The sequence below is a fragment of the Bos mutus genome, chromosome 5 (genome assembly GCF_027580195.1).
Source record: "Bos mutus isolate GX-2022 chromosome 5, NWIPB_WYAK_1.1, whole genome shotgun sequence".
Taxonomy (NCBI): Eukaryota; Metazoa; Chordata; class Mammalia; order Artiodactyla; family Bovidae; genus Bos; species Bos mutus.
The window spans coordinates 22,178,929-22,205,046 of NC_091621.1; positions in this window are offsets into that span (position 1 = coordinate 22,178,929).

Below are 26,118 nucleotides of genomic sequence, written 5' to 3' on the forward strand. Positions count from 1 at the left end.
TTGGAGTGAGACTTATGATTATTGTCTTGTACTCTTGTACTGAGAAAAGTTGTTAAGATCCACCAACCCAGAATCAGCAAGGGTCTTTTAGGAAGAGGAGGGAAAGAATGAAAATATTTCACATAAGATAACTCTGCTTCCTGGCTGCTCTGATCAGCTTTTTCCTGTCCTTGAAACTCTCACAGCTTTATCTATAGCCACACTGGACTTCCCTTTGCATTTCTGCTTGAGGTTTGTCGTATTTTTCTTCTCCATAATCTTAAATTTTGTAGCCAACTCTCTCTCCCCCTTGTTGATTACATCCAAGCCGGCAAAATTTAAATATCTATATGCTGATGATTCCAAATGTAAATATCCATCTCACTTTTCATCTCTATCAATTTATACATCCAACATCTCTATCTGTATGCCTAGTTGATATCTCAATTTTAACATGTATGGAAGGATCTCCTGATATACTCCTCTCTACAACCAGCAATTTCACATCTCTCCTATTTCAGTAAATGACAACTTCATTCTTCCAGTTGTTTAGGTAAAAACAAAAAAGCCTTGGTATTATCTTTGGTTTTATTTTACAATCCATATCTTATCTTAAGCGAGTTCCACTGGTTCTACCTTCAAAATAAATACAGAATCCAACTACTCCTCTTAACTTCCAGCATCACCAATCTGGTGCAAACCACCATATTTCGCATGTAGGTCATTGCACTATCTTCTTGGTGGATTTGCCTTAAAACAGTAGACAGATTGATCCTATTGAGGAATCCCGCTTCATTCACTCTTCCACTCTGTTAGATGATGATTTCGTATCTCCATCTTTCTCCTTTTACCTCCAATGTCCCCTTCTACATCATACCTCTCTTCTGAGGACCTTGCATGTTATTAGGTCATGTTACTCCTCTTCCTAAAACTCTCCTGTGGCTTTCCTTATCTTTCAGAAAGAAAAGGTCATAACCTTTACAAAGGCCTAGAAAACCCATTGCCTCTCTGATTCCAACTTCTATGATTTTACTTCCCTGCTTACTAGGCTTCAGCCACCATGGATACCTTTTCATTCCTTGGAAATGCTTGTCAAGCTGCTGCCTCAGGTTTTTTGCACTTGCTCTTTCCTCCACTTAGAACACTATTCTGCAGATAACCATACGGCTCACTTCTTCACTTCTTTCAAGTCTTTAAGTGAAATGACACTTTTTTAGTGAGGCTTTCTCTGGCTAGCTTATTGTAAATTCTACTACTCCCCTAAAACCACCTTTTACCTTTTTTGTATTTATATTTCTCTGTAGCACATACAAAAAAAAATTAGCTTTTCCAGCAAGGGCTTTGTAAATTAGACTGCCTGAAGACAAATTCACAAGAGAAAAGCAAACTGAAGTGTATTAATACATGCACTGTGCAGGTACAAGTGAGAGCACCCAGCAATGAGTGACCCAAAACCAAGTGCATGGTTAGAACTTGGGCTTATACACCATCTTACACTAAAACAATGGAGAAGAGATTTGGGGCTTTTGAGTGGTGACGACAAATTATGGGAAGATTACCAGGAAAGGTATGATAAACAAGGATTTTTTTTTTACTAATGTTTGTTATGCAGACTTAAATCAGTGCTTTCTCCATTTATAAAAGTTAAGAGTCTTTGTCTTTCAGGTAGAGGAGAGGGAGGCGTTTTTACAAATAGAAATTTCATTATAAACGTAAGTTTCCTTTACAAAAGGAAAACTTGTGCCCTGTATTTAGAGCTTTTCATACATCTGCTACTTCTCAATAGCCTTTGGCTCAAAATAATCCATATGCCTACTTGACATAGTTTGGGGTAGCATATTTTGATACCCTTCACAATCTACTGTCCTTTTTTAATGTCTGTCTTTTAAATCTATTTTAATGTCTGTCTTTCCTACAAGAATGTAAGATCCATGAAGGCAAGTCTTTTTTGTCTTTTGTTCACTGCCATAAATCCAGTGCCTAAAACAGTTGTTGGTGCATAGTAATTCTCAATAAATATTTGTTGGAAGACTTAAGAAACATTTATTATTTAGCAACCATTGAAAATGTAGCTCAGTGATTCATGTTAGTTTACCCTAGAGACATTATTTTGAAAGAAACTACTGGAAGCATACTATGTTTATTTATATTTTCAGCATTTTTGTAGGCTTAGCCTCTCCAATTCCATTGAAGAATTTTTTGAGAATTCTGTCAAGTTTGTGTCCCTTACATCTCCATTAATAGAGATTATGCCTACACTGATCGACCCAATTCATTTTCCTGCACTGTGGACATAGAATATACTAAAATTCTTGTCTGTTCTTTAAAAGCATTCTCTGCAATCTCTTGTTGTTGTTTTTTTTTTCTTTTGATATTTAAATAGTAAAATTTTCTTCAGTGTCATGTTTTTTGCTTTCCTTTTTTATTGAATGAATGATTCTTTAAGTTCTATAGTGTCATACAATTTTCAAAAGTTTCACACACATGCGTTCATATAATCCCATAATGAGTGAAGTGAAAGTGAAAGTCACTCAGTTGTGTCCAACTCCTTGTGACCCATGGACTATACAGTCCATGGAATTCTCAAGGCCAGAATACTGGAGTGGGTAGCCCATAATAACCCTATTCTTTTATTCTCTACCTGTCTCTTGCCCCTCCCATACTTCCTCTCCCCACTGGCAACTACTGGTTTGTTCTCTACATCTGTGAGTCTGTGTCTGTTTTGTTATATTCACTAGCTTATATTATCTTTTAGATCCCACATATAAGTGATATCATACAGTATTTGTCTTTCCCTGTCTGACTTGTTTCACTTAACTGTCTCTCTAAATTAAACCCAACCATTCATTCAAAATGTATTTATTAAGTAAGACTACCCTAGACTCTGTCATATAAAGCTAGAAATGAATCCTGCCCTAAAGTGGCTTATAGCCCAATAGAGGAAATAGGATATGCACATATTAGAGAAAAATATAATATCATCTAATACAATTCAGTACATGGTATCTTGAGAGATGTAAAGGTCCTTATCCCTGGCTACAGACTGGGCATCCTCCCTGTAAATGGCCAGTAACAGAATATGAACAGAGAATTTTAAAACAGAGAGAGACTGAGGCAGTTATTGAAAAATAATTTGAGTGGTTCATCAGCGTCTTGATGAGCAGCCCAATTAGAATTGAAATGGACAGAATGTGCTTGGTTACTAAGTCAGTTTTAGAATATGCTAAACCAAAGCTTATAATAAGCAATAGGAAACTTTAGGTCACAGGGTAAAGAAAAAAAAAAGAGAGAGAGAAGTAGAATGAAGGTGATATGTTCTAGTTGATGTTTAAAGGCAAACTCTAGCAGAAATCTGATTTTTAAGCTAGGTAATTTAGCTTTCGGGAGAAGGCAATGGCACCCTACTCCAGTACTGTTGCCCGGAAAATCCCATGGATGGAGGAGCCTGGTAGGCTGCAGTCCATGGGGTCGCTAACAGTCAGACACAACTGAGCGACTTCACTTTCACTTTCCACTTTTATGCATTGGAGAAGGAAATGGCAACCCACTCCGGTGTTCTTGCCTGGAGAATCCCATGGATGGAGAAGCCCAGTAGGCTGCAGTCCATGGGGTAGCACAGAGTCGGACACGACTGAAGCGACTTAGCAGCAGCAGCAGCAATTTAGCTTTCTATTCATAAGGTATTCTTTTCCCCAAAATTGGTAGATATATTTCACAAGGGTTGGGCCACTTAAGACTTATATGACTGCAATGTTTAGAAGACAACATTAGAAAAATTTACAGTTCTCAGGAATATGTCATGGATTATTAAGTACCACAATTGTAGGCATTGAAGATTATTTTCAGCCTCTTAGCTCTAAGGGGTTAGCAGACTGTACACTACTAGTTAAATCCAGCCAGCTGCCTGATTTTGTAACCAAAGTTTTATTAGACTATTTCCAGGCTCATTCATTTACATATTATCTGCATTTTCTCCATACAACAGCAAAACAGATTAGGTGCAGTGGAAACTGGTCTAGCAAGCTAGCCACTCAGAAAAAGCTTACCAATTCCTGATCAATGTGGTTTTCTCCATGTTCCTATTGACTTTTTTCACTGGAGACCCAACTGAAGGCATACATGTGGAGTATAGAAAAATGGTATATAGATGATCTTATTTGCTAAGCAGAAATAGAGACACAGGGGAAGAGAACAAATATATGGATACAAAGATGGAAGGGGAGGTGGTGGGAGGAAGTAGGAGACTGGGATTGACACTCTATTGATACTATGTATAAAATAGATGATCAATGAGAACATACTGTATATAGTACAGACAACTCTACTTAATGCACTGTGATGACCTGAATGGGAAGGAAATCCAAAAGGGAGGGGTTATATGTATAGGTATTGCTGATTCACTTTGCTGTACAGCAGAAACTAACAAAACATTGCAAAGGAACTATACCCCAATAAAAATTAATTTAAAAAGAAAAAAGTATAGGGAGCAATAACTAGTGGAATCTTAGTTATTTGGGGCTTATTAACACATTGATTTATAGACCTAAAACATGCTGAGCTTTACTTATTAATTTTATTGTTTTTAAGATTTGCTTTTATACGGACCATTTTTTAAAGTCTTTATGGAATTTGTTACAATATTGCTTCTGTTTTATGTTTTTTGGGGCCACAAGGCATGTAGAATCTTAGCTTCTTGACTGGGTATTGAACCCACACCCCCTGCACTAGAAGGCAAAGTCTTAACCACTGGACCACCAGGAAAGTCTGGTACCTATACTAATTTTAAACCCATTAATATTGTCCTGACTCATAGCCCCATAGAAAAATAGCAGTGGTGCAGGGAAGCTGGCACTTGAAAGAGTTTGAAGATTGGGATTCAAGTTATACTCTGTCAGCTACAACTTTAGACTAGGTACTCAGAAATCAAAATCTCTGAGCCCAGAGATTAAAATGACAGTAGAGAGAATTTTTTTTTTACAACTAGCTGCAAAAATTGAGTAAGATGATAAAAACAGAAGAGCTCTTAAAAATTTTTTTTATTTTAATTGGAGGATTATAACTTTATAATATTGTGATAGTTTTTGCCAGACATCAACATGAATATATGTGTCCCCTTCCTCCTGAACACCCCTCCCATCCCCCTTCCCACCTCATCCCTCCAGATTGTTGGCACTGGCTTTAGCTGTCCTGCATCATACATCAAACTCCCACTGGCTATCTGTCTTATGTATGGTAATATATATGTTTCAGTGCTATTCTCTTAAATCATCCCACCCTCTCCTTCTCCCACTGTGTCCAGAAGTCTGTTCTTTATGTCAAAAGAGCTCTTATATATTAAATCATGATACCATTATCAGATATTGTTCATGTTTCAAAGAATGTATACATAGTATTTACTAAAAGAGTAAGCTCTATCATTAGACTAATTTGAATGATTTGATTGATAAATACTTAATGAGATAAGCCTGGAAAAGTATATAGCACAGTTTCTGATATTGGCTATTATGTATTTTGTTGCCATTGTAATAAAATAACTAACATTTGTGCTTTACAGATATTGATCATTGAATGCTCTCAGTTCTTAATCACTCTTTGAATGCTCTAACACAGGTTAATAAAACAATGAAGGTCAGTGAATGTAGAAAGCCAATAGTCATGTTCCACAGCTTGTGTACAGGTCTTTTGACTGACTATAGTTCCCTGATACTAAAGGTTATCTCGTAAGTCTGTTTAAATTTTAATCTTCTGTTCACCACTATCATGTTTATACATTTTTACTCGTGTTTATTTTTATGTGCAAAATATATCTGTTTATTATTTTCTCTCTCCCACTGTTTTGTATTAAGACATGGGAAAATGAGTAAATAGACTTCTTCATCCAGAACTACAACATCACAATTCATAATTTAGCCTGATGATAATATTATTTACTCTTAGCAAGACTAAGAGAAATACACTTTACTTGCTAGAATGTGAAGGACATAAAAATTGTGCCATTCATGTAGACAGAGTAAAATATATAAATATTACTGTTCTAAGGAGAACAAAAGAATATATTTAAACTCTTCTCTAGGGAGAGTTGGGAAATGTCCTGTTAGTTTTTAAATTATTTTGGAATTTGTACTCAATTGCAAACTAGAACGTTTAAAAATTTATTTGGACCTTGCCATAAAAGTTAAGTTCAAAATGGGTCAAGGACTCTCCTCTCCCATTTCTGAATCATTATTTCCACCTCTTGCCATTAGCGACTCTCTGTATTATGTCCTACCTCAAGGAGCCAATGTCATCTTCACTCTCTTTGCCAAGAGAACTTGAAAATTAACAGAAACAATCTGGCCTGGTTCTCCCTCCACCAACACATCCAGTTGGCCTGGTCTGATCAAGCATTAGCTATGTAAACAGACAAAGTTTTGTGTGTGTGTGTGTGTGTGTTTTATTGAAGGGACAGATTCAGAAGTTTTACAATGGCAAAGGGACACATATTGATTCTAGTTAACACACTCTCATAAGCACAAGAGAAAACTCTGTAGGACTTAAGATGCTGAAGGAGTGTACCATCCAGTAAGCTCTCCCTTTGCTGCTAAACTGTACCTTTCTTCTTGTGTCCTCTACATCAGTTAGACAAATGAAGCATTAAGAACAGCATAACCCCCACGGATCACCCTCTTTCTAACACCAACTGCCAAGTTCAGACAGTCCCCAACGCCACCCTCAAAACTGATAATTCATTAGGAGAGCTCTTATACCGCATTGTAAGCAGTTATGGTTTATTACAAGGAAAGGATACAAATTAAAACCAGTCAAGGAAAGAATGAGTGAGTAGCAATTTGGAGTTTCCATGTTCTCTCCCCATGCAGTTAAGGTGTGTTACTTTCCCAGCAGTGAAGTGTGACGGTATGCACAGAGTATTGCCAACCAGGGAAGTTCACCTGAGTCTCTGTGTCCAGAACTTTCATTAAAACTCCATCACATAGACATGATTGATTGATCACCTTATATCATAATCTGATAGTATCAACACCTCACTTCAGGTCTTCTCTCGGAGGAGGTAGATGGAGGTACTCTACATAAACCTAATTCTTTTCTCTCTTCTCCACCTGTTACAGTCTGAAGTCCTACCCTAATATGAGTGTATTTTAGTATAGGGTCTTTACACACTGCTGCTGCTAAGTCGCTTCAGTCATGTCCGACTCGGTGCGACCCCACAGACGGCAGCCCGACAGGCTCCCCCGTCCCTGGGATTCTCCAGGCAAGAACACTGGAGTGTGTTGCCATTTCCTTCTCCAGTGCATGAAAGTGAAAAGTGAAAGTGAAGTCGCTTAGTCGTGTCCGACTCTTTGAGACCCCATGGACTGCAGCCCACCGGGCTCTTCCATCCATGGGATTTTCCAGGCAAGAGTACTGGAGAGATCATAAGGGTGGGGTGCTCATCGGAGAAGACCAGTGCCCTTATAAGGAGATGAAGAGATACCAGCGATCTCTGTATGTGCATATATGTACAGAAATGAGGCCATATGAGGACACATTGAGAAGGTAGTTCTCTGCAAGACAGGAAGAGTGTCCTCACCAGAAACCAACCCTGTTGGCCTATTGCTTTTACACGTTAAGTCTCCAGAACTGGGAGAAAATAAATATCTATTAGTTTAAGTTGTCCAATTTGTGGTATTTTGTTATGGCAGTCCACACAGACAAATATGCTCCTTTTCTCCTTCTTTTTAGAATCCTCCCTATGGCCCAGAAAAATGGGAGTGTTTTCTTTACAGTACCTTTCTGTACTATAAACTCTTCATATGTGGCCTTCATCACTTCCTATGTTACGTTTAATTTTTTTATGAACTCTGTGCTTTCGCCCTCCAAGCTTTGGCCTGATTTTCTAAGCCAGGTCCCTCTGTATTTCAAAACAAACTCTTTGCCTTTAAACTAGTTCTTAAAAAAAAAAAAATTATTTGTATTTATTTATTTGGCTATGCCGGGTCTTAGCTGCAGCGCGCGAACTCTTAGTTGTGGCATGTAGGATCTAGTTCCCCAACTAGAGATTGAACCCAGGCCCCTGCTTTGGGAGTTTGGAGTCAGCCCCTGGACCCCCAGTGCATGTGCTGCATGCTCAGTCGCTCTCGTATCTGACTCTTGCAACCCCATGGACTGTAGCCCCCCAGGCTCCTCTGTCCATGGGATTTCCCAGGCAAGAATACTGGAAAGGGTTGCTATTTTCTTCTCCAGGGGATCTTGCCAACCCAGGGATTGAACCCAGTCTCCTGCATTGGTGGGTGAGTTTGTTTGTTTGTTTTTACCGCTGAACCACCTGGGAAGCCCCTGGGCCACCAGGGAAGTCCCTAAACTTGTTCTTATAAATTAAAGCTTCTTTGTTTAAGATGAGTGTGCTTTCTGTAAGTTAAAAAATATATATGACTATTAATTGCTTCAGATTAGCTGTTAGTCCAAGGCTGTATCTGAGCTTCTCCTTTCCCTGTCCTGAGAAGCAAGCAATGTCATTGATTCACTAGATGAAAAACAGCCACAGAGCAACTATAATTATAGATTAGTTACCACATAAGCTGCCAAAGTTCGTTTTCCTGATATCTCGTTCTTCTATGATATCAGAAATTATGCCATTTCTGATACACCAATTCTAATCAAACTATCTTGACTCTATGCTATGCTATGCTATGCTACGTCACTTCAGTCGTGTCCGACTCTGTGTGACCCCAGAGACGGCAGCCCAGCAGGCTCCCCCGTCCCTGGGATTCTCCAGGCAAGAACACTGGAGTGGGTTGCCATTTCCTTCTCCAATGCATGACAGTGAAAAGTGAAGGTGAAGTCATTCAGTCATGTCCGACTCTTAGCGACCCCATGGACTGCAGCCTACCAGGCTCCTCCATCCATGGGATTCTCCAGGCAAGAACACTGGAGTAGGGTGACATTGCCTTCTCCAATCTAGTGTGCTTCTAATAGAAGAAGGCAAAGAGGATTTTTCAGTTTATCTTGTCACCAATGTATGTACATGTTTCCTGTTCCCTCTGGGAGGTCATGGAATTATTGTAAGGAAACTGTGAATTCGTTTACTAGTACAGGCGTTGATTATAGGTGGAATAAGCAGAGTGTCTCAGCATATGCAAGCCTCTATTTTTAAATGTATGTATTGAATAAATGTTACTGCAGTTGACAAAATGGCAGTCATTTAAAGTATAACTGAATTCACAGAAGCATTTTCATCATGCATTTTTTAAGTAATGGGTATTAGAACTCCAATTACTGTCATGGGATTTCATTATTTTGCTGTTGCAGTTATTAATAAAGTAACTTTTACAAATGAAAGTTTGAATAATCTATTCTTACCTTACATAAAGAAGCAATTCCAGATTGTGCCTTATTGGAAAGGCTCCTTTAATGAAGAATCTTTTTAATATTGTCTGTTATTTTTTCTAAATCTGAATTCCAGCAGCATTATCCCCCTGGTCTCCTTTGGCAATTAGAATATTCTCTGGGAAGGCAATCTTGGAAGATCTATTGCCCAAAAGGAACTCTAAAAGAGGCTTTTGGTGGGGGGCGGGGGGTGGAGACAAAATTATATTCCCAGTCTGCTTATTTGGGCCATCAAAATATTTTTATAGAGTATTATTTTGATTGTAAAAACAAAACACTGGGAACATCTTCACACCTTATTAAAGAGAACATGTGTTTTTTTCCTGTATAATATGTTTTGATATATGATTAGGTTTAATAATTTTTATTGCTCCTTTCAGCTATTTTCAGTTTTTACTGTTATAAATAAATCACAGTATATGTCCTGGTATTTATTTTCTTTCAGATAAATTCATGCCAGATTTACTCAAAAAATATAAGCTTGTTTAAGGCTTTTTATACATGTTCCTCAGTTGCTTTCCAGAAAGATGATGCTTATTTAAAATCCCACTAGGAGCTAAATCTCCACTATGAGTTTTACCTCCTAAAAAGCAAAATTAAACTATTTCTTTTTTAAAAATTATTGATAATTTGATAAAATTTTTGTTTTATGGATTTTCTGTATTTTATTATCCATTTTCATTTCTGTTTCTGAGAATTGTCCGTTCTTGTTTTTTTCAGCACTAGAACCTGATTTTTCTTTAAAGTATTTCCTTTTTATTGCTAGTTCCTCATTATGTATAATTTGCAGTTAATCTTCCATGTCCTTGCACTAAACTATTGATTTTAGTTCAATTGTAGAGTCTCTCTTGTCCTTCTAAGTATAACTGTTCAGAGTTCTCATATCAGATTTTTGCTCTTGTCTATATTTACATAACTTTTTTTTTCATATAATAGTGCAGGATTGGGTGAATTACTTAAACTACCTTGAAAATCCCTGCTGCCCATTTTGTCCTGGAATGGGTCTCCTATCTAAGACTGTATCTCTGTTTCAGGTACTTTCAAATTCACAGCCATTAAGGTTGGTAAGCCAACATAGGTTTAGTGTTAAGAAAGTGATCTCTCTGCACAAAGGCCATGAATTCTTTGATTCTATCCCACACTAATAAACATACCCTCTGAGATAGTCACTTGAGGATTTCCTGTGTTTTGTTTCATTGTATACTTTCACCTACAGTCTGTAAAACCTGATTTCCAACCACCACCACTGCAATTTTACCACTGAAGAAAGAAATAACTTGGCAATGAAAATGACTTAAGGGCCCTTTATGTCTACTTTTGAAACTTCTGGCTTCTTTCCAGAGGCAATACCATTTAACGCCCAAATTAATAGTGTATTTAAACTAGAAAAAGTTACGTTAGAAAAAATGAGAGCCTTAGAAATAAATGGCCATAAGTATGGCCATAAGAAACCTACTTTGGGTAGGTTTCTTAACTAGCTGTGTAACTTCCAGTAGGTTTCTTAACTTCTCTGAGTTTCACTCTTCATTTGCAAAATGAAATAAATAATATCCAACTTGGCAGCTGTGAGAATTAAAAAGGTACATGCGTTATCATATGGAATCAAGTTTTCCAATCAACTCACATGAATCAGAAATATCATCTAATATCATTTTGCTAACCATTCTAAGAATGCAAGCAATAAAGAGGCAGAAAGCAAAGAGCAGTCTGGGGCAAACCATGTGGTTCTGAATTCTTTCTTCCTGTGCTGAACCTGAACTCTCTGGCCCAGAAAAACAGATGAGGTCTCCAAGTTAGTTTTGGTAAGTTGACAATTTGATGCAATGAGCATTTTAGTTGGAAAATACCTTTATTCTATATGCCAGAGTATAATTTGGCCTATGCGATATTGTCCAAGGAGTCTTGTCTCATAAATCCATAGATTCTGGATTTATTTACTTCAAGTGATCTTTTAGCTAAGAACATCCTACTAAGAACATATTATCATTAAGGACTCTTCCTCCTGGCAAACATCATCAGTCTCTTGATCTGAAGTCCATTGAGTAGGGGACAAAATCAGTCAACTGCCTTCTTTTCCCTAGAGTAATCTCTCAAGCCTACCCCAGATGCCGTAGAAAAAGTGCGTGCATCAAACATAAGCTGCTTTAACGACTTCTTCCCAAAATATGCAAATCATTTATCATACTGCCTCACTCAAAGTACTTGCTCAATAAACTCATATGAGATTTTGGAAGGTTACACCTATAAAATAGTCTTTAAGGGAATGATTGATAATCTGAAGTCAATGACTGGTCAATTTCATTCCACCAAAAGTAATACAAATGTTCTTATAAATCACTTCTTCTTAACTGAAATTATTTACTTTGCTTAAGATATTTGCTATGATTAAACACTATGTTGAAAGAAATATCAATCATCTATAGCATGATAAACTCAGCTTATCAGCCCAATGATGAAAATTGACAAGTACACTGAATAACAACACATTTTCTGGACTGGGAATTAATTAATTATTGCTCTCCAAGGGGTGATAGAATTTTGAATAATGATGACACTCTTTGAAACCACTTCCTTAGGTGGCAAACCATCAAAGAGAATCTTGTAGAGGTGCGTAATCCAAGGCAAATTTATTAGCCATAGTATTTATTAGTTAACTCTGTTTTCTACACAGTCTGGGATTCAGAAGCTTTCCTTAGAGAGCAGAAACATTGCTGACATTCTTAAAAGATAGGTGAGTTTTCAAATTAGGAAGAAATAGGGAATCTGCTTCTAGCCTTCAAAAGGACATTATTAGAAACAGGTAGGCTCCAGGGAAGAGGGTATCTTGCCATCAAGGCTACACAGATGCTCAATGAGACAGGGCTCAAATGCTAGATAAGATGAAATCAAGCTCTACTAGACTATGCTTATGCTATGCTGTGATGTGCTTAGTCATGTCCGACTCTTTGCGACCCCATGTACTGTAACCACAAGGTAAGGGCAGGATGGTGAACATTGTAGACCTACTTGGGTAAAAGGAGGGGGAGTTGAGGTGGCAGGATAGATACAGCCACCCACAAGGTGAAGAGGCTCTGTCATTGCTGTGCTATCTTCTGCCAAGTCTGACCCTTTCAAGCAGTAGTTCCCAAACTTATGTTCATCAGACTCAGCTGGGAAACCTGGTAATATGCAAGTTCTTAGGAGCAACCTTCAAGTATTTAATTCCATGGATGATTCAAATGGAGCCTCAGAATTTGCATTTCAACATGTAACTAATTTTTCTGATGAGATGGCCTATGAAACACATTTTAAGTGTTTTCCTCTTGAATGATAACTCTTCCCAGAGACTTCCAGTTATACCAGAATTAAACCCATGTCTCATTTATTTAAAAATTCCTTACCTCCCTGATTTGACATGCCATCTTTATTAATACTAAATTCTTAATATGTATTCGGGTCTGTTCACGGATATTCTGTTCTCTCCTATGTACCATTCTATTTACATCCCACACTGTGGTAACTGGAGGTTTTATAATGCATGCCAGTGATATCTTCACTGTTCTTCCAAGAGATTTCTTGGCTGATTTTTCTTGTTTCAATTTCTGTATGAACTCAAGAATCCATTTGTTTTTTTCCTTAATCATTTCTTCTCTCCCTCTCTCTCTTTCTCCTTCCCTAATTTCTTTTTAAATCCTTCATATGGAATATGTTAATATTCTTGGTCTCATGCTCACATTAGTCCAAGTTCTGACTCAGTAAAGGGAGAAATAAAAAATTCGAAACGCCATTATTCTACTTGTCAGTCAGGAGAAAAGCAACTCAAAGGAAAAAAAACCACTAATATTTTAATGAGAGCTGAATTAATTTACCTTAGTATTCAAATCTTTATGATTTTGAGTCTTTTTCTTCAAAAGCATGGTGTACTAAAAATCTTATTGTGTGCGCACGTATTTTGTGTTCTTTAGGAATATTTTCATGTTTTTCTTATAAAGGCTTTATACGGTTCTTAGAAAATTTGTTTCCAACTATCTTATCATCTTGTTTCCATTTTAGATGAGATTTTCTTTTATTACCTCTTTCATTTCTTTGTTACTTGTATTTCTAATGTACATTAATGACTGCATATTAATTTTATCCCACCATTTCTTGCTTAAACCTCTTATTACTTATAGTAGTTTTTCAGTTGAATCTTCCAGAATTGTCAGATTTATGATCAAAATATCTAGAAAGGTAATAATATTACTTCTCCAAGTTTCATGACTATAATTTATCCACTTCTTTAAACTGCATTGGATAATCATTTCTATATTAAGATGTAATCGTGTTAAGAAATTGTTCATTTTATTGTGTTGTTATTAGAATGGGTTTTGGATATTGTTAAAAGTAATTTAAAAATCTATGGAGAAGATCATGTAATACTTCTCATATGTAATATCAATTTGTATGATAAATGTATTTCTATACGTATGTATTTCTGGAACAACCCCCATTTGGTCACCATATATTGTCATTAGTTTTTTAAGGTGTTGCTGAATTCTGTTTGCTAACATTTTACTTAGGATTCAGCCTTATACTCATAAATAAGTTATAATGTAATTTTTAAAAATCTAGCAAAGTTTTTGGGTAATTAGACTCAGACCATAGTTCCTTTCCTCTACCCCCCACCCGCACTCATATTTCTCTTAGTTTCCCATACTTTGAGTTACCTCTCTATTATCAAAATATCAACTTGGCCTAGACCTAGTCTCTTGACTAACCTAAATTCTGGCACTTACATATGTGTTTTAGGACCTTCATGTCTTTCTTTGTATAGACATCCTTTTTTCTCACCCATTTGATGGTCATCATGTGGTTGATTTCTGTTCCAGTTTCCTGATCCTATTTGGATTAAATTCCAAATAATTCCTGTTTGTCTTCTTCCACCTTCTGGATTTAACTTACTTTCTCCACCCCACAATCCTCCACTCCACCAGGGACCATCTGGGAAAACTTGAAAGCTTAAATATTAATTATTTTTGCTGTGTGTGTATAAGTCTTTGAGTCGTGGCCAATTCTTTGCAATCCCGTGGACTGTAGCCCACCATGCTCCTCTGTCCAAGGAATTATCCAGGCAAGAATACTGGAGTTGGTTGCCATTCTCTTCTCCAGGGCATCTTCCCAACGCAGGTATAGAACCCGGGTTTCCCACAGTGCAGGCAGATTCTTTACCATCTGCGCCACCTGGGAAGCCCAATTACTTCTGTTGCTGAGTCACTTCAGTCATGTGCGACCCCATAGACGGCAGCCCACCAGGCTCCCCCGTCCCTGGGATTCTCCAGGCAAGAACACTGGAGTGGGTTGCCATTTCCTTCTCCAATGCATGAAAGTGAAAAGTGAAAGTGAAGTCCCTCAGTCATGTCTGACCCTTAGCAACCCCATGGACTGCAGCCTACCAGGTTCCTCCGTCCATGGGATTTTCCAGGCATTACTTCTGCTGGTGGGTATTAAACAAATAGTCCTTTACTGCCCCCTTGAGGGCTTTGGCTACCACATACACTGTGACCCCTCTGGTCTGGAGAGGTGTTTACCAGGCTCCTCCGTCCATGGGATTCTCCATGCAAGAGTACTGGAGTGGGGTGCCATTGCCTTCTCCATTACTTGGGCCACTCTGCCCTAAACAGGCACTGGGTAAAAAGAATGGTCTGCACTGAGAGCTTTAGAAAAGACAAAGATGACGTCTTTCTTCCCCTCAAAGAACTTATAAACTAGAGGGATAGAAAAGGACAGAGAGTGTCTGTGTTCATGAAGGAGGTAGTGAGGGAGGGTGTTGCTAATCAAGCACAAGCATTAGTACAAAGATAGCTATGTGTCCAGGGCCCAAAAGAGTGGCGTTTAAAATTGCGAGAGTAGCTGAGAAAAGGGAATACAGAGGTCACTTTGACAGTGATGGGAGACTTCATGGAGGACATGCTTCAGAGCTGGTCTTTGAAGGGTAAAAGACATGGATGGGCCAGGAGGAAAAGTTCTCTTGTAGGAAGAAGTAGTATATGTGAAACCATCAGAAACAGAAACATGTGAAGCACGGGAAGGGGATATTTGGGCTAGTAAAGATGAAAACCACTTAGTTGTGTCGATTCTTTGTGACCCAATGGACTGTAGCCCGCCAGGCTCCTCTATCCATGGAATTCTCCAGGCAAGAAGACTGGAGTGTGTAGTCATTCTTCTCTCCAGGGGATCTTCCCAGCCCATGGATCAAACCCATATGTCCTACATTGCAGATGGTTTCTTTACCACTGAGCCACCAGGGAAGCCTTGGTGAATAAACCCTTTAATTTCACAATAAAAATGTCAAAACAATTCTACCACCTACATGATATGAATATACTATATACTACACACACACACACACACACATGTAGAAGGGTCTTCCCTGATGGCTCAGACAGTAAGAATCTGCCTACAATGTGAGAGACCCAAGTTCTATCCCTGGTTTGGGAAGATCCTCTGGAGAAGGGAACAGCTACCCACTCCAGTATTCTTGCCTGGAGAATTCCATGGACAGAGGTGCCTGGTGAGTTACACTCCAACAGGGCTAACAGTCAGACATGACTGAATGACTAACACTTTTTTTTTCCTTCCTTCCTTCCTACTTTATGTATATGTATATGTGTGTGTGTGTATATATATATATATATATATATACCCATGGGGTTGCAAGAATCGGACACGACTTAACAGCTAAATCATTACCATTACCATATATATACATACATTAGACATTATTTTATTTTATTTTTTTAATTTAATTTTATTTTTAAACTTTACAATATTGTATTAGTTTTGCCAAATATCAAAATGAATCTGCCACAGGTATACATGTGTTCCCCATCCTGAGCCCTCCTCACTCCTCCCTCCCCATAGCATCCCTCTGGGTCGCCCCAGTGCACTAGCCCCAAGCATCCAGTATCGAGCATCGAACCTGGACTGGCGACTCGTTTCATACATGATATTATACATGTTTCAATGTCATTCTCCCAAATCTTCCCACTCTCTCCCTCTCCCATAGAGTCCATAAGACTGTTCTATGCATCAGTGTCTCTTTTGCTGTCTCGCACACAGGGTTATTGTTACCATCTTTCTAAATTCCATATATATGCGTTAGTATACTGTATTGGTTTTTTTTCTTTCTGGCTTACTTCACTCTGTATAATGGGCTCCAGTTTCATCCACCTCATTAGAACTGATTCAAGTGTATTCTTTTTAATGGCTGAGTAATACTCCATTGTGTATATGTACCACAGCTTTCTTATCCATTCATCTGCTGATGGACATCTAGGTTGCTTCCATGTCCTGGCTATTATAAACAGTGCTGCGATGAAAATTGGGGTACACGTGTCTCTTTCCCTTCTGGCTTCCTCAGTGTGTATGCCCAGAAGTGGGATTGCTGGATCATAAGGCAGTTCTATTTCCAGTTTTTAAGGAATCTCCACACTGTTCTCCATAGTGGCTGTACTAGTTTGCATTCCCACCAACAGTGTAAGAGGGTTCCTTTTCTCCACACCCTCTCCAGCATTTATTGCTTTGTAGACTTTTGAATTGCAGCCATTCTGACTGGTGTGAAATGGTACCTCATAGTGGTTTTGATTTGCCTTTCTCTGATAATGAGTGATGTTGAGCATCTTTTCATGTGTTTGTTAGCCATCTGTATATCTTCTTTGAGAAATGTCTATTTAGTTCTTTGGCCCATTTTTTGATTGGATCATTTATTTTCTGGAATTGAGCTGTAGGAGTTGCTTGTATATTTTTGAGATTAGTTGTTTGTCAGTTGCTTCATTTACTATTATTTTCTCCCATTCTGAAGGCTGCCTTTTCACCTTGCTAATAGTTTCCTTTGATGCAGAAGCTTTTAAGTTTAATTAGGTCCCATTTGTTTATTTTTGCTTTTATTTCCAATATTCTGGGAGGTGGGTCATAGAGGATCCTGCTGTGATATATGTCAGAGAGTGTTTTGCCTAAGTTCTCCTCTAGGAGTTTTATAGTTTCTGGTCTTACGTTTAGATCTTTAATCCATTTTGAGTTTATTTTTGTGTATGGTGTTAGAAAGTGTTCTAGTTTCATTCTTTTTACAAGTGGTTGACCAGATTTCCCAGCACCACTTGTTAAAGAGATTGTCTTTAATCCATTGTATATTCTTGCCTCCTTTGTCAAAGATAAGGTGTCCATAGGTGCGTGGATTTATCTCTGGGCTTTGTATTTTGTTCCATTGGCCTATATTTCTGTCTTTGTGCCAGTACCAAAGTGTCTTGATGACTGTGGCTTTGTAGTAGAGCCTGAAGTCAGGCAGGTTGATTCCTCCAGTTCCATTCTTCTGTCTCAAGATTGCTTTGGCTATTGGAGGTTTTTTGTATTTCCATACAAATTGTGAAATTATTTGTTCTAGCTCTGTGAAAATACCGTTGGTTTCTTGATAGGGATTGCACTGAATCTATAAATTGCTTTGGGTAGAATACTCATTTTCACTATATTGATTCTTCCAATCCATGAACATGGTATATTTCTCCATCTATTAGTGTCCTCTTTGATCTCTTTCACCAGTGTTTTATAGTTTTCTATATATAGGTCTTTAGTTTCTCTAGGTAGATATATTCCTAAGTATTTTATTCTTTCCTTTGCAATGGTGAATGGAATTGTTTCCTTAATTTCTCTTTCAGTTTTCTCATTATTAGTGTATAGGAATGCAAGGGATTTCTGTGTGTTGATTTTATATACTGCAACGTTACTATAATCATTGATTAGTTCTAGTAATTTTCTGGTGGAGTCTTTAGGGTTTTCTATGTAGAGGATCATGTCATCTGCAAATAGTGAGAGTTTTACTTCTTCTTTTCCAATTTGGATTCCTTTTATTTCTTTTTCTGCTCTGATTGCTGTGGCCAAAACTTCCAAAACTATGTTGAATAGTAATGGTGAAAGTGGGCACCCTTGTCTTGTTCCTGACTTTAGAGGGAATGCTTTCAATTTTTCACCATTGAGGATAATGTTTGCTGTGGGTTTGTCATATATAGCTTTTATTATGTTGAGGTATGTTCCTTCTATTCCTGCTTTCTGGAGAGTTCTTATCATAAATGGATGTTGAATTTTGTCAAAGGCTTTCTCTGCATCTATTGAGATAATCATATGGTTTTTATTTTTCAATTTGTTAATGTGGTGTATTACATTGATTGATTTGCAGATATTGAAGAATCCTTGCATCCCTGGGATAAAGCCCACTTGGTCATGGTGTATGATCTTTTAATGTGTTGTTGATTCTGATTGCTAGAATTTTGTTAAGGATTTTTGCATCTATGTTCATCAGTGATATTGGCCTGTAGTTTTCTTTTTTGTGGCATCTTTGTCAGGTTTTGGTATTAGGGTGATGGTGGCCTCATAGAATGAGTTTGGAAGTTTACCTTCCTCTGCAATTGTCTGGAAGAGTTTGAGTAGGATAGGTGATAGCTCTTCTCTAAATTTTTGGTAGAATTAAGCTGTGAAGCCATCTGGACCTGGGCTTTTGTTTGCTGGAAGATTTCTGATTACAGTTTCAATATCCATGCTTGTGATGGGTCTGTTAAGATTTTCTATTTCTTCCTGGTTCAGTTTTGGAAAGCTGTACTTTTCTAAGAATTTTCCATTTCTTCCACGTTGTCCAATTTATTGGCATATAATTGTTGATAGTAGTCTCTTATGGTCCTTTGTATTTCTGTGATATCTGTTGTGATCTCTCCTTTTCATTTCTAATTTTATTGATTTGATTTTTCTCCCTTTGTTTCTTGATGAGTCTGGCTAATGGTTTGTCAATTTTATTTATCCTTTCAAAGAACCAGCTTTTGGCTTTGTTGATTTTTGCTATGGTCTGTTTGTTTCTTTTGCATTTATTTCTGCCCTAATTTTTAAGATTTCTTTCCTTCTACTAACTCTGGGGTTCTTCATTTCTTCCTTTTCTAGTTGCTTTAGGTGTAGAGTTAGGTTATTTATTTGACTTTTTTCTTGTTTCTTGAGGTATGCCTATATTGCTATGAACTTTCCCCTTAGGACTGCTTTTACAGTGTCTCACAGGTTTTGGGTTGTTGTGTTTTCATTTTCATTTGTTTCTATGCAAATTTTGATTTCTTTTTTGATTTCTTCTGTGATTTGTTGGTTATTCAGCAGCGTGTTGTTCAGCCTCCATATGTTGGAATTTTTAATAGTTTTTCTCCTGTAATTGAGATCTAATCTTACTGCATTGTGGTCAGAAAAGATGCTTGGAATGATTTCAATTTTTTTGAATTTACCAAGGCTAGATTTATGGCCCAGGATGTGATCTATCCTGGAAAAGGTTCCATGTACACTTGAGAAAAAGGTGAAATTCATTTTTTGGGGATGAAATGTCCTATAGATATCAATTAGGTCTAACTGGTCTATTGTATCATTTAAAGTTTGTGTTTCCTTGTTAATTTTCTGTTTAGTTGATCTATCCATAGGTGTGAGTGGGGTATTAAAGTCTCCCACTATTATTGCATTATTGTTAATTTCTCCTTTCATACTTGTTAGTATTTGTCTTACATACTGTGGTGCTCCCGTGTTGGGTGCATATATATTTATAATTGTTATATCTTCTTGGATTGATCCTTTGATCATTATGTAGTGACCATCTTTGTCTCTTTTCACAGCCTTTGTTTTAAAGTCTATTTTATCTGATATGAGAATTGCTACTCCTGCTTTCTTTTGGTCCCTATTTGCGTGGAAAATCTTTTTCCAGCCCTTCACTTTCAGTCTATATGTGTCCCCTGTTTTGAGATGGGTCTCTTGTAAACAACATATGTAGGCGTCTTGTTTTTGTATCCATTCAGCCAGTCTTTGTCTTTTGGTTGGGACATTCAACCCATTTACGTTTAAGGTAATTACTGATAAGTATGATCCCGTTGCCATTTACTTTATTTGTTTTGGGTTCGAATTTATACACCATTTTTGTGTTTCCTGTCTAGAGAATATCCTTTAGTATTTGTTGGAGAGCTTGTTTGGTGGTGCAGAATTCTCTCAGCTTTTGCTTGTCTGAAAAGCTTTTGATTTCTCCTTCATACTTGAATGAGATCCTTCCTGGGTACAATAATCTGGGCTGTAGGTTATTTTCTTTCATCATTTTAAGTATGTCTTGCCATTCCCTCCTGGCTTGAAGAGTTTCTATTGAAAGATCAGCTGTTATCCTTATGGGAATTCCCTTGTGTGTTATTTGTTGTTTTCCCCTTGCTGCTTTTAATATTTGTTCTTTGTGTTTGATCTTTGTTAATTTGATTAATATGTGTCTTGGGGTGTTTCACCTTGGGTTTTATCCTGTTTGGGACTCTCTGGGTTTCTTGGACTTTGGTGATTATTTCCTTCCCCCCATTTTAGGAAGTTTTCAACTATTATCTCCTCAAGTATTTTCTCATGGTCTTTCTTTTGTTTTTCTTCTTCTGGGACCCCTATGATTCAAATGTTGTAGCGTTTAATATTGTCCTGGAGGTCTCTGAGATTGTCCTCATTTCTTTTAATTTGTTTTTCTTTTATCCTCTCTGATTCATTTATTTCTGCCATTCTATCTTCTAATTCACTAATCCTATCTTCTGCCTCTGTTATTCTACTATTTGTTGCCTCCAGAGTGTTTTTTAATTTCATTTATTGCACTATTCATTATATATTGACTCTTTTTTATTTCTTCTAGGTCCTTGTTAAACCTTTCTTGCATCTTCTCAATCCTTGTCTCCAGGCTATTTATCTGTGATTCCATTTTGATTTCAAGATTTTGGATCAATTTCACTATCATTATTCGGAATTCTTTATCAGGTAGATTCCCTATCTCTTCCTCTTTTGTTTGGTTTGGTGGGCATTTATCCTGTTCCTTTATCTGCTGGGTATTCCTCTGTCTCTTCATCTTGTTTAAATTGCTGATTTTTGGGGTGTCCTTTCTGTATTCTGGCAGTTTGTGGAGTTCTCTTTATTGTGGCATTTCCTCACTGTGTGTGGGTTTGTACAGGTGGCTTGTCAAGGTTTCCTGGTTAGGGAAGCTTGTGTTGGTGTTCTGTGGGTGGAGCTGTATTTCTTCTCTCTGGAGTGCAATGTAGTGTCCAGTAATGAGTTATGAGATGTCTATGGTTTTGGGGTGACTTTGGGCAGCCTGTATCTTGAAGCTCAGGGCTGTGTTCCTTTGTTGCTAGAGAATTTGCTTGGTATGTCTTGCCCTGGAACTTGTTGGCCCTTGTGTGGTGCTTGGTTTCAGTGTCGGTATGGAGGCGTTTGATGAGCTCCTGTCAATTAATGTTCCTTGAGTCAGGAGTTCCCTGGAGTCAGGGTTTGGATTTAAGCCTCCTGCTTCCAGTTATTGGTCTTATTTTTACAGTAGTTTAAAAACTTCTCCTTCTATACAGCACCATTGATAAAACATCTATGTTAAAGATGAAAAGTTTCTCTACCGTGAGGGTCACCCAGAGAGGTTCACAGCGTTACATGGAGAAAAAAGAAGAGGAGGAGGGAGTTAGAGGTCACCCGAATGAGATGAGGTGGAATCAGTAGTGGAGAGAGTGGGCTAGCCAATAATCACTTCCTTATGTGCACTCCACAACTGGACCGTTCAGAGATGTTCACGGAGTTATACAGAGAAGAGAAGACGGAGGAAGGAGACAGAGGTGGCCAGAAGGATAAAAGGGGGGGAATGAAAAGGAGGGAGACAGATCCAGCCAGTAATCAGTTCCCTAAGTGTTCTCCACCATCTGGAACACACAGAAATTCACAGAGTTGGGTAGAGTAGAGAGGGGTTAGGGGAGGAGACACAGGCGACCTGGTGGAAAAAAAAGGAGAGTCCAAAGGAGAGAGAGCAATCAAGCCAGTAATCTGTTCCCTAGTGAAAATGGGTCCTGAAGATTAGGTTCTTAAAGGTACAAAATTGGTAACAAATACATAAAAGCAAAAATTAAAAATCTAGAGTAGAGTTTGGAATTTTAAAAAAATATGATGTTAAAGAAAAGAAGAAGGAAAAGAAAGAGAGAAAAATGAACAAACAAACAAACAAGGTGAAAATTATAAAGAAAATATAGGTACAAAATTGATAACTAATACCAAAAAAGCAAAAGTTAAAAATCTAGAGTAGAATTTGGAATTTCAAAAATACAATGTTAAAAAAAAAAAGAAGAAGAAAAAGAAAGAGAGAGAAAAAAAACAATGTCAAACAATTAAAAATTATAAAGAAAATACAGGTACAAAATTGATATCAAATACCAAAAAGCATAAATTAAAAATCTAGAGTAGAGTTTGGAATTTCAGATATACAATGTTATATAAAAGAAGAAGAGAAAGAAACAGAGAAAAAAAAGTCACAAAATTATAAAAAAACTATAGGTACAAAATTGATAACAAATACCAAAAAGCTAAAATTAAAAAATTTAGAGTAGAGTTTGGAATTTCAAAAATACAATGTTAAAAAGCAAAGAAGAAAAAAAAACAAACAAGGTGAAAAAATTATAAAAATGTATATATGAAGTTTGCTGAAGAAAAAAATAGGGTCTTTTTTTTTTTTTGCAAAGTAATAGGTTATAAAAGTGAAAATTAAAGGAATAATAGAGGACTTAACATTTTTTTCAAAAATTAAAAAAAAAAAAGAATGATCGTAAAAATAGTAAAAATATATCTAGGACTTTCTCTGGTTTTGTTGTGAGTATTGTGGGTTCAGCTCATTTTTGGCTAGTTCCTTGGTCCGACTTTTATTTCTCAAGATCTATAGGCCCCTTCCTATGTAGTCGGTAGTAACCACAGGGTTTTAATCTATTGCCTGTAGCTTCCAAGGCGGTTCCCTCTGTTATAGCTTCTTCTGTTTGCTGGTCTCTTCAGTGTCTGGTTTCCGCCCTGACACAAAGGGGGATGTGGAGGACTTTTTTTTTTTTTTTTTTTTTTTTTTTAGGCTCATTTGTTCAGTCACGCTGTAGGGAGGGAGGGAGGGATGCTGCAAACAAATAACACTGGCGTGTGCTCGCAGTGCCTCAGCCACACTGGGTCTGCCCCTGATCTCCGCTCGTGTAGCTTCCCGCCCACACTGCTCAGGCTCTAGGTTGCTCTGCCAGGAACCATCCGTGGCCCGCCCTGGGCTGCCTGCACTTCTCAGGTCCAAGCCGCTCAGGTTCAGGCACTCCGGTAGTCCTCAGAGGCGCAGACTCGGTTGGGCCTGCGTTTTGTGCCCTTCCCAGGTCCGAGCAGCTCAGGTGATGAGGTGTTTAGCGAGCACGATTGCTGCGACTTATCGCCTCCCCGCTGCTTGGTTATCTAGGTGTACAACCGGCGCACCTTCTCAGGCAGATTTTGGCCGTCCAGACCCCCAAGAAGTTTTAGTTAGCAAAGAAGCCTGCTTACAGTTTTATAGATAATGTCTCTCTGGGGCTGCGATTGCCCCCTTCCGGCTCTGGCTGCCTGTCACCGGGGGGAAGGTCTGCAGCCGGATATCTCTGTTCAGTCCTTTGTTCCGTGTGCGGGCCTGGCGGTATCTTGGGTTAGGGCTGGCTTTTCATGTGATAGATATCCCACAGTCTGGTTTGCTAGCCCAGATTATTTCGCTCAGATAGCGCTCAGGGTATTCAGGCCAGGTCCTTACTCTAAGCGATGCAGCCCGCGCCGCGCCTCCCTGCCCAGCCCCCTCTTGCTAATGGCGTGTGCAGGTGTCTGCTCTGCTTCTCCGGGGGGGAGTTACCGTAGGGCTCGCAATCTATGAGTTTTAATTGTTTATTTATTTTTTCTCCCTGTTATGTTGCCCTCTGTGCTTCCAAAGCTCAGCACAGATTTGGCAGTGAGAAGGTTTCCTGATATTGGAAACTTCTCTCTTTTTAAGACTCCCTTCCTGGGACAGAGCTCCGTCTCTCCCTCTTTTGTCTCTTTTTTTGTCTTTTATATTTTTTCCTACCTTCTTTCGAAGACTTGGGTTGCTTTTCTGGGTGCCTGATGTCCTCTGCCGTCATTCAGAAGTTGTTTTGTGGAATTTACTCAGCTTTTAAATGCTCTCTTGATGAATTTGTGGGGGAGAAAGTGTTCTCCCCATCCTACTCCTCCGCCATCTTGGCTCCTCCCCCCGAGACATTATTTTAATTACTTAAAATCTGATATTTTATAAGCTGTTTTTAGTTTGGTTTACTGATAGAAAATTAAAATATGTAGGTTTAAGGTGTAGCAACTTGTCCCAAATGTTTATATAAATTACTGATTCAGCTTGCAATCAGAATTGTATTTTCATCTTTCCAAGCTTTTTTTTTAGTATTATCTCACATTCTTCCAACAAGTTACTAATTCAATAATTTTCATTCCACTTAATAGGATATTTTTATGTATCCATGTTCAAAGATGTTTTCAGCTTCATCGGGAGTTTTGATTTCATTACTCTGGGTGAGAATGGCATGTGTCTTCAATTTCATTAACATATTTTGAATTTGTTTCCTTAAAGCCTGAAATAAGATCAACAAAGAAAAACAGATACTCAAGGGAGCCCAGCAGTAATCCCAATCTGGCAGAACACAAACTTTTAGTAGAAATATTCTTCAATTTGCAATGACTGATTAGGGAAAGAGAGAAAGGGAAAATTAACATTCATTAATCATGTACTGTGTACCAGATGCTTTGTTTTCAATGCCTCATTTAACCCTGAGAACCCTGAAAAGTAGACAGTGCTTTTATCTGGTTTACTCAAGAAGCAGAGGTGTAGAGAGATCAATATTTCTCTCCTTAATTCTCCAGGATCATATCTAACAAGTGGTAAATCTGGGCGTGTAGGTAACTGGTTCAGTCCACATGCTCTTTGCTCTATAACATGCCATCAAACACAAGGGCCTCAATTTGAGGACCTTATCAAGCCATTGGGTTGGTGTTCAGCTTCAGAAGAGGATATGGGGAATCTTAGTGGCCTAAGCCTCAGACAGTTCCCATAGTCCCTGAAAAGGAATGAAGAAGTTAGCTAAGAACAGAGCACCCACTGGTTAGCAGCTGAGTTAAGGGAGGCCTTCCTATAGCAGAGGGCTGCCCTTAGGCAAGGTTTTGCTGGAGGATGAGAGAGCCACAGTAGGACCAGTCAGCAGTAGTAACTGTATCACAGTGGGAAGCATAACTGTGGCCAGTGCATGTCACCAGAGCATGTGTGACCAGATGTCATCATGGCACGTGGACAGAGATGAATGGACACAGAGGTGAAAGACTGAGAGTGAGAAGACACCTCAGGGGAGGCCAGTAAATACTGAGGATACACTGTCTCCACCACCATGGTGCTATGTGAACTATTTCTTGCCTCCGGTACCCTGGGAAGGAGGAGGGTAGGAGGGAGGAGAAGAAGGCTCCTTAAGGGGAAATTTGATGTTGCAAATGAACCAGTTTAAATTCTCAATTGACAGCAACGTCATTTGAAAGAGACTGTTTTAAAACCAAAGATCAAGCTTCCTTGGCAACATGATTTTTGTTACAAAACACAAATGTGGGCACGAACAAGAATTTAATCCCAGAGAAATATAGCCAGGTGATTTGTGTCTATACATTTAAAACCCATGAAGTAAGCATTATTGTTGTCATTTCATAGATGAGGAAATTAAGACTCAGAGAAGTTATATGCCTTCTCTGTAGAACAGATCAGAGAACAAGAAGATGGCAAAATAGAGGATTTATCAGACACTCATTTGCTCAAAAGCTCCTTCTCTTTCCACCTCAGTAAAGCCTGACTTTTAGTGCAGAAACGGTAAAGTAGTGCCTCTGTTTTTACAGCCAACATTCTGTGGTGTGAGTCTTGTCTGATTTCTGGAGGGCACCTAC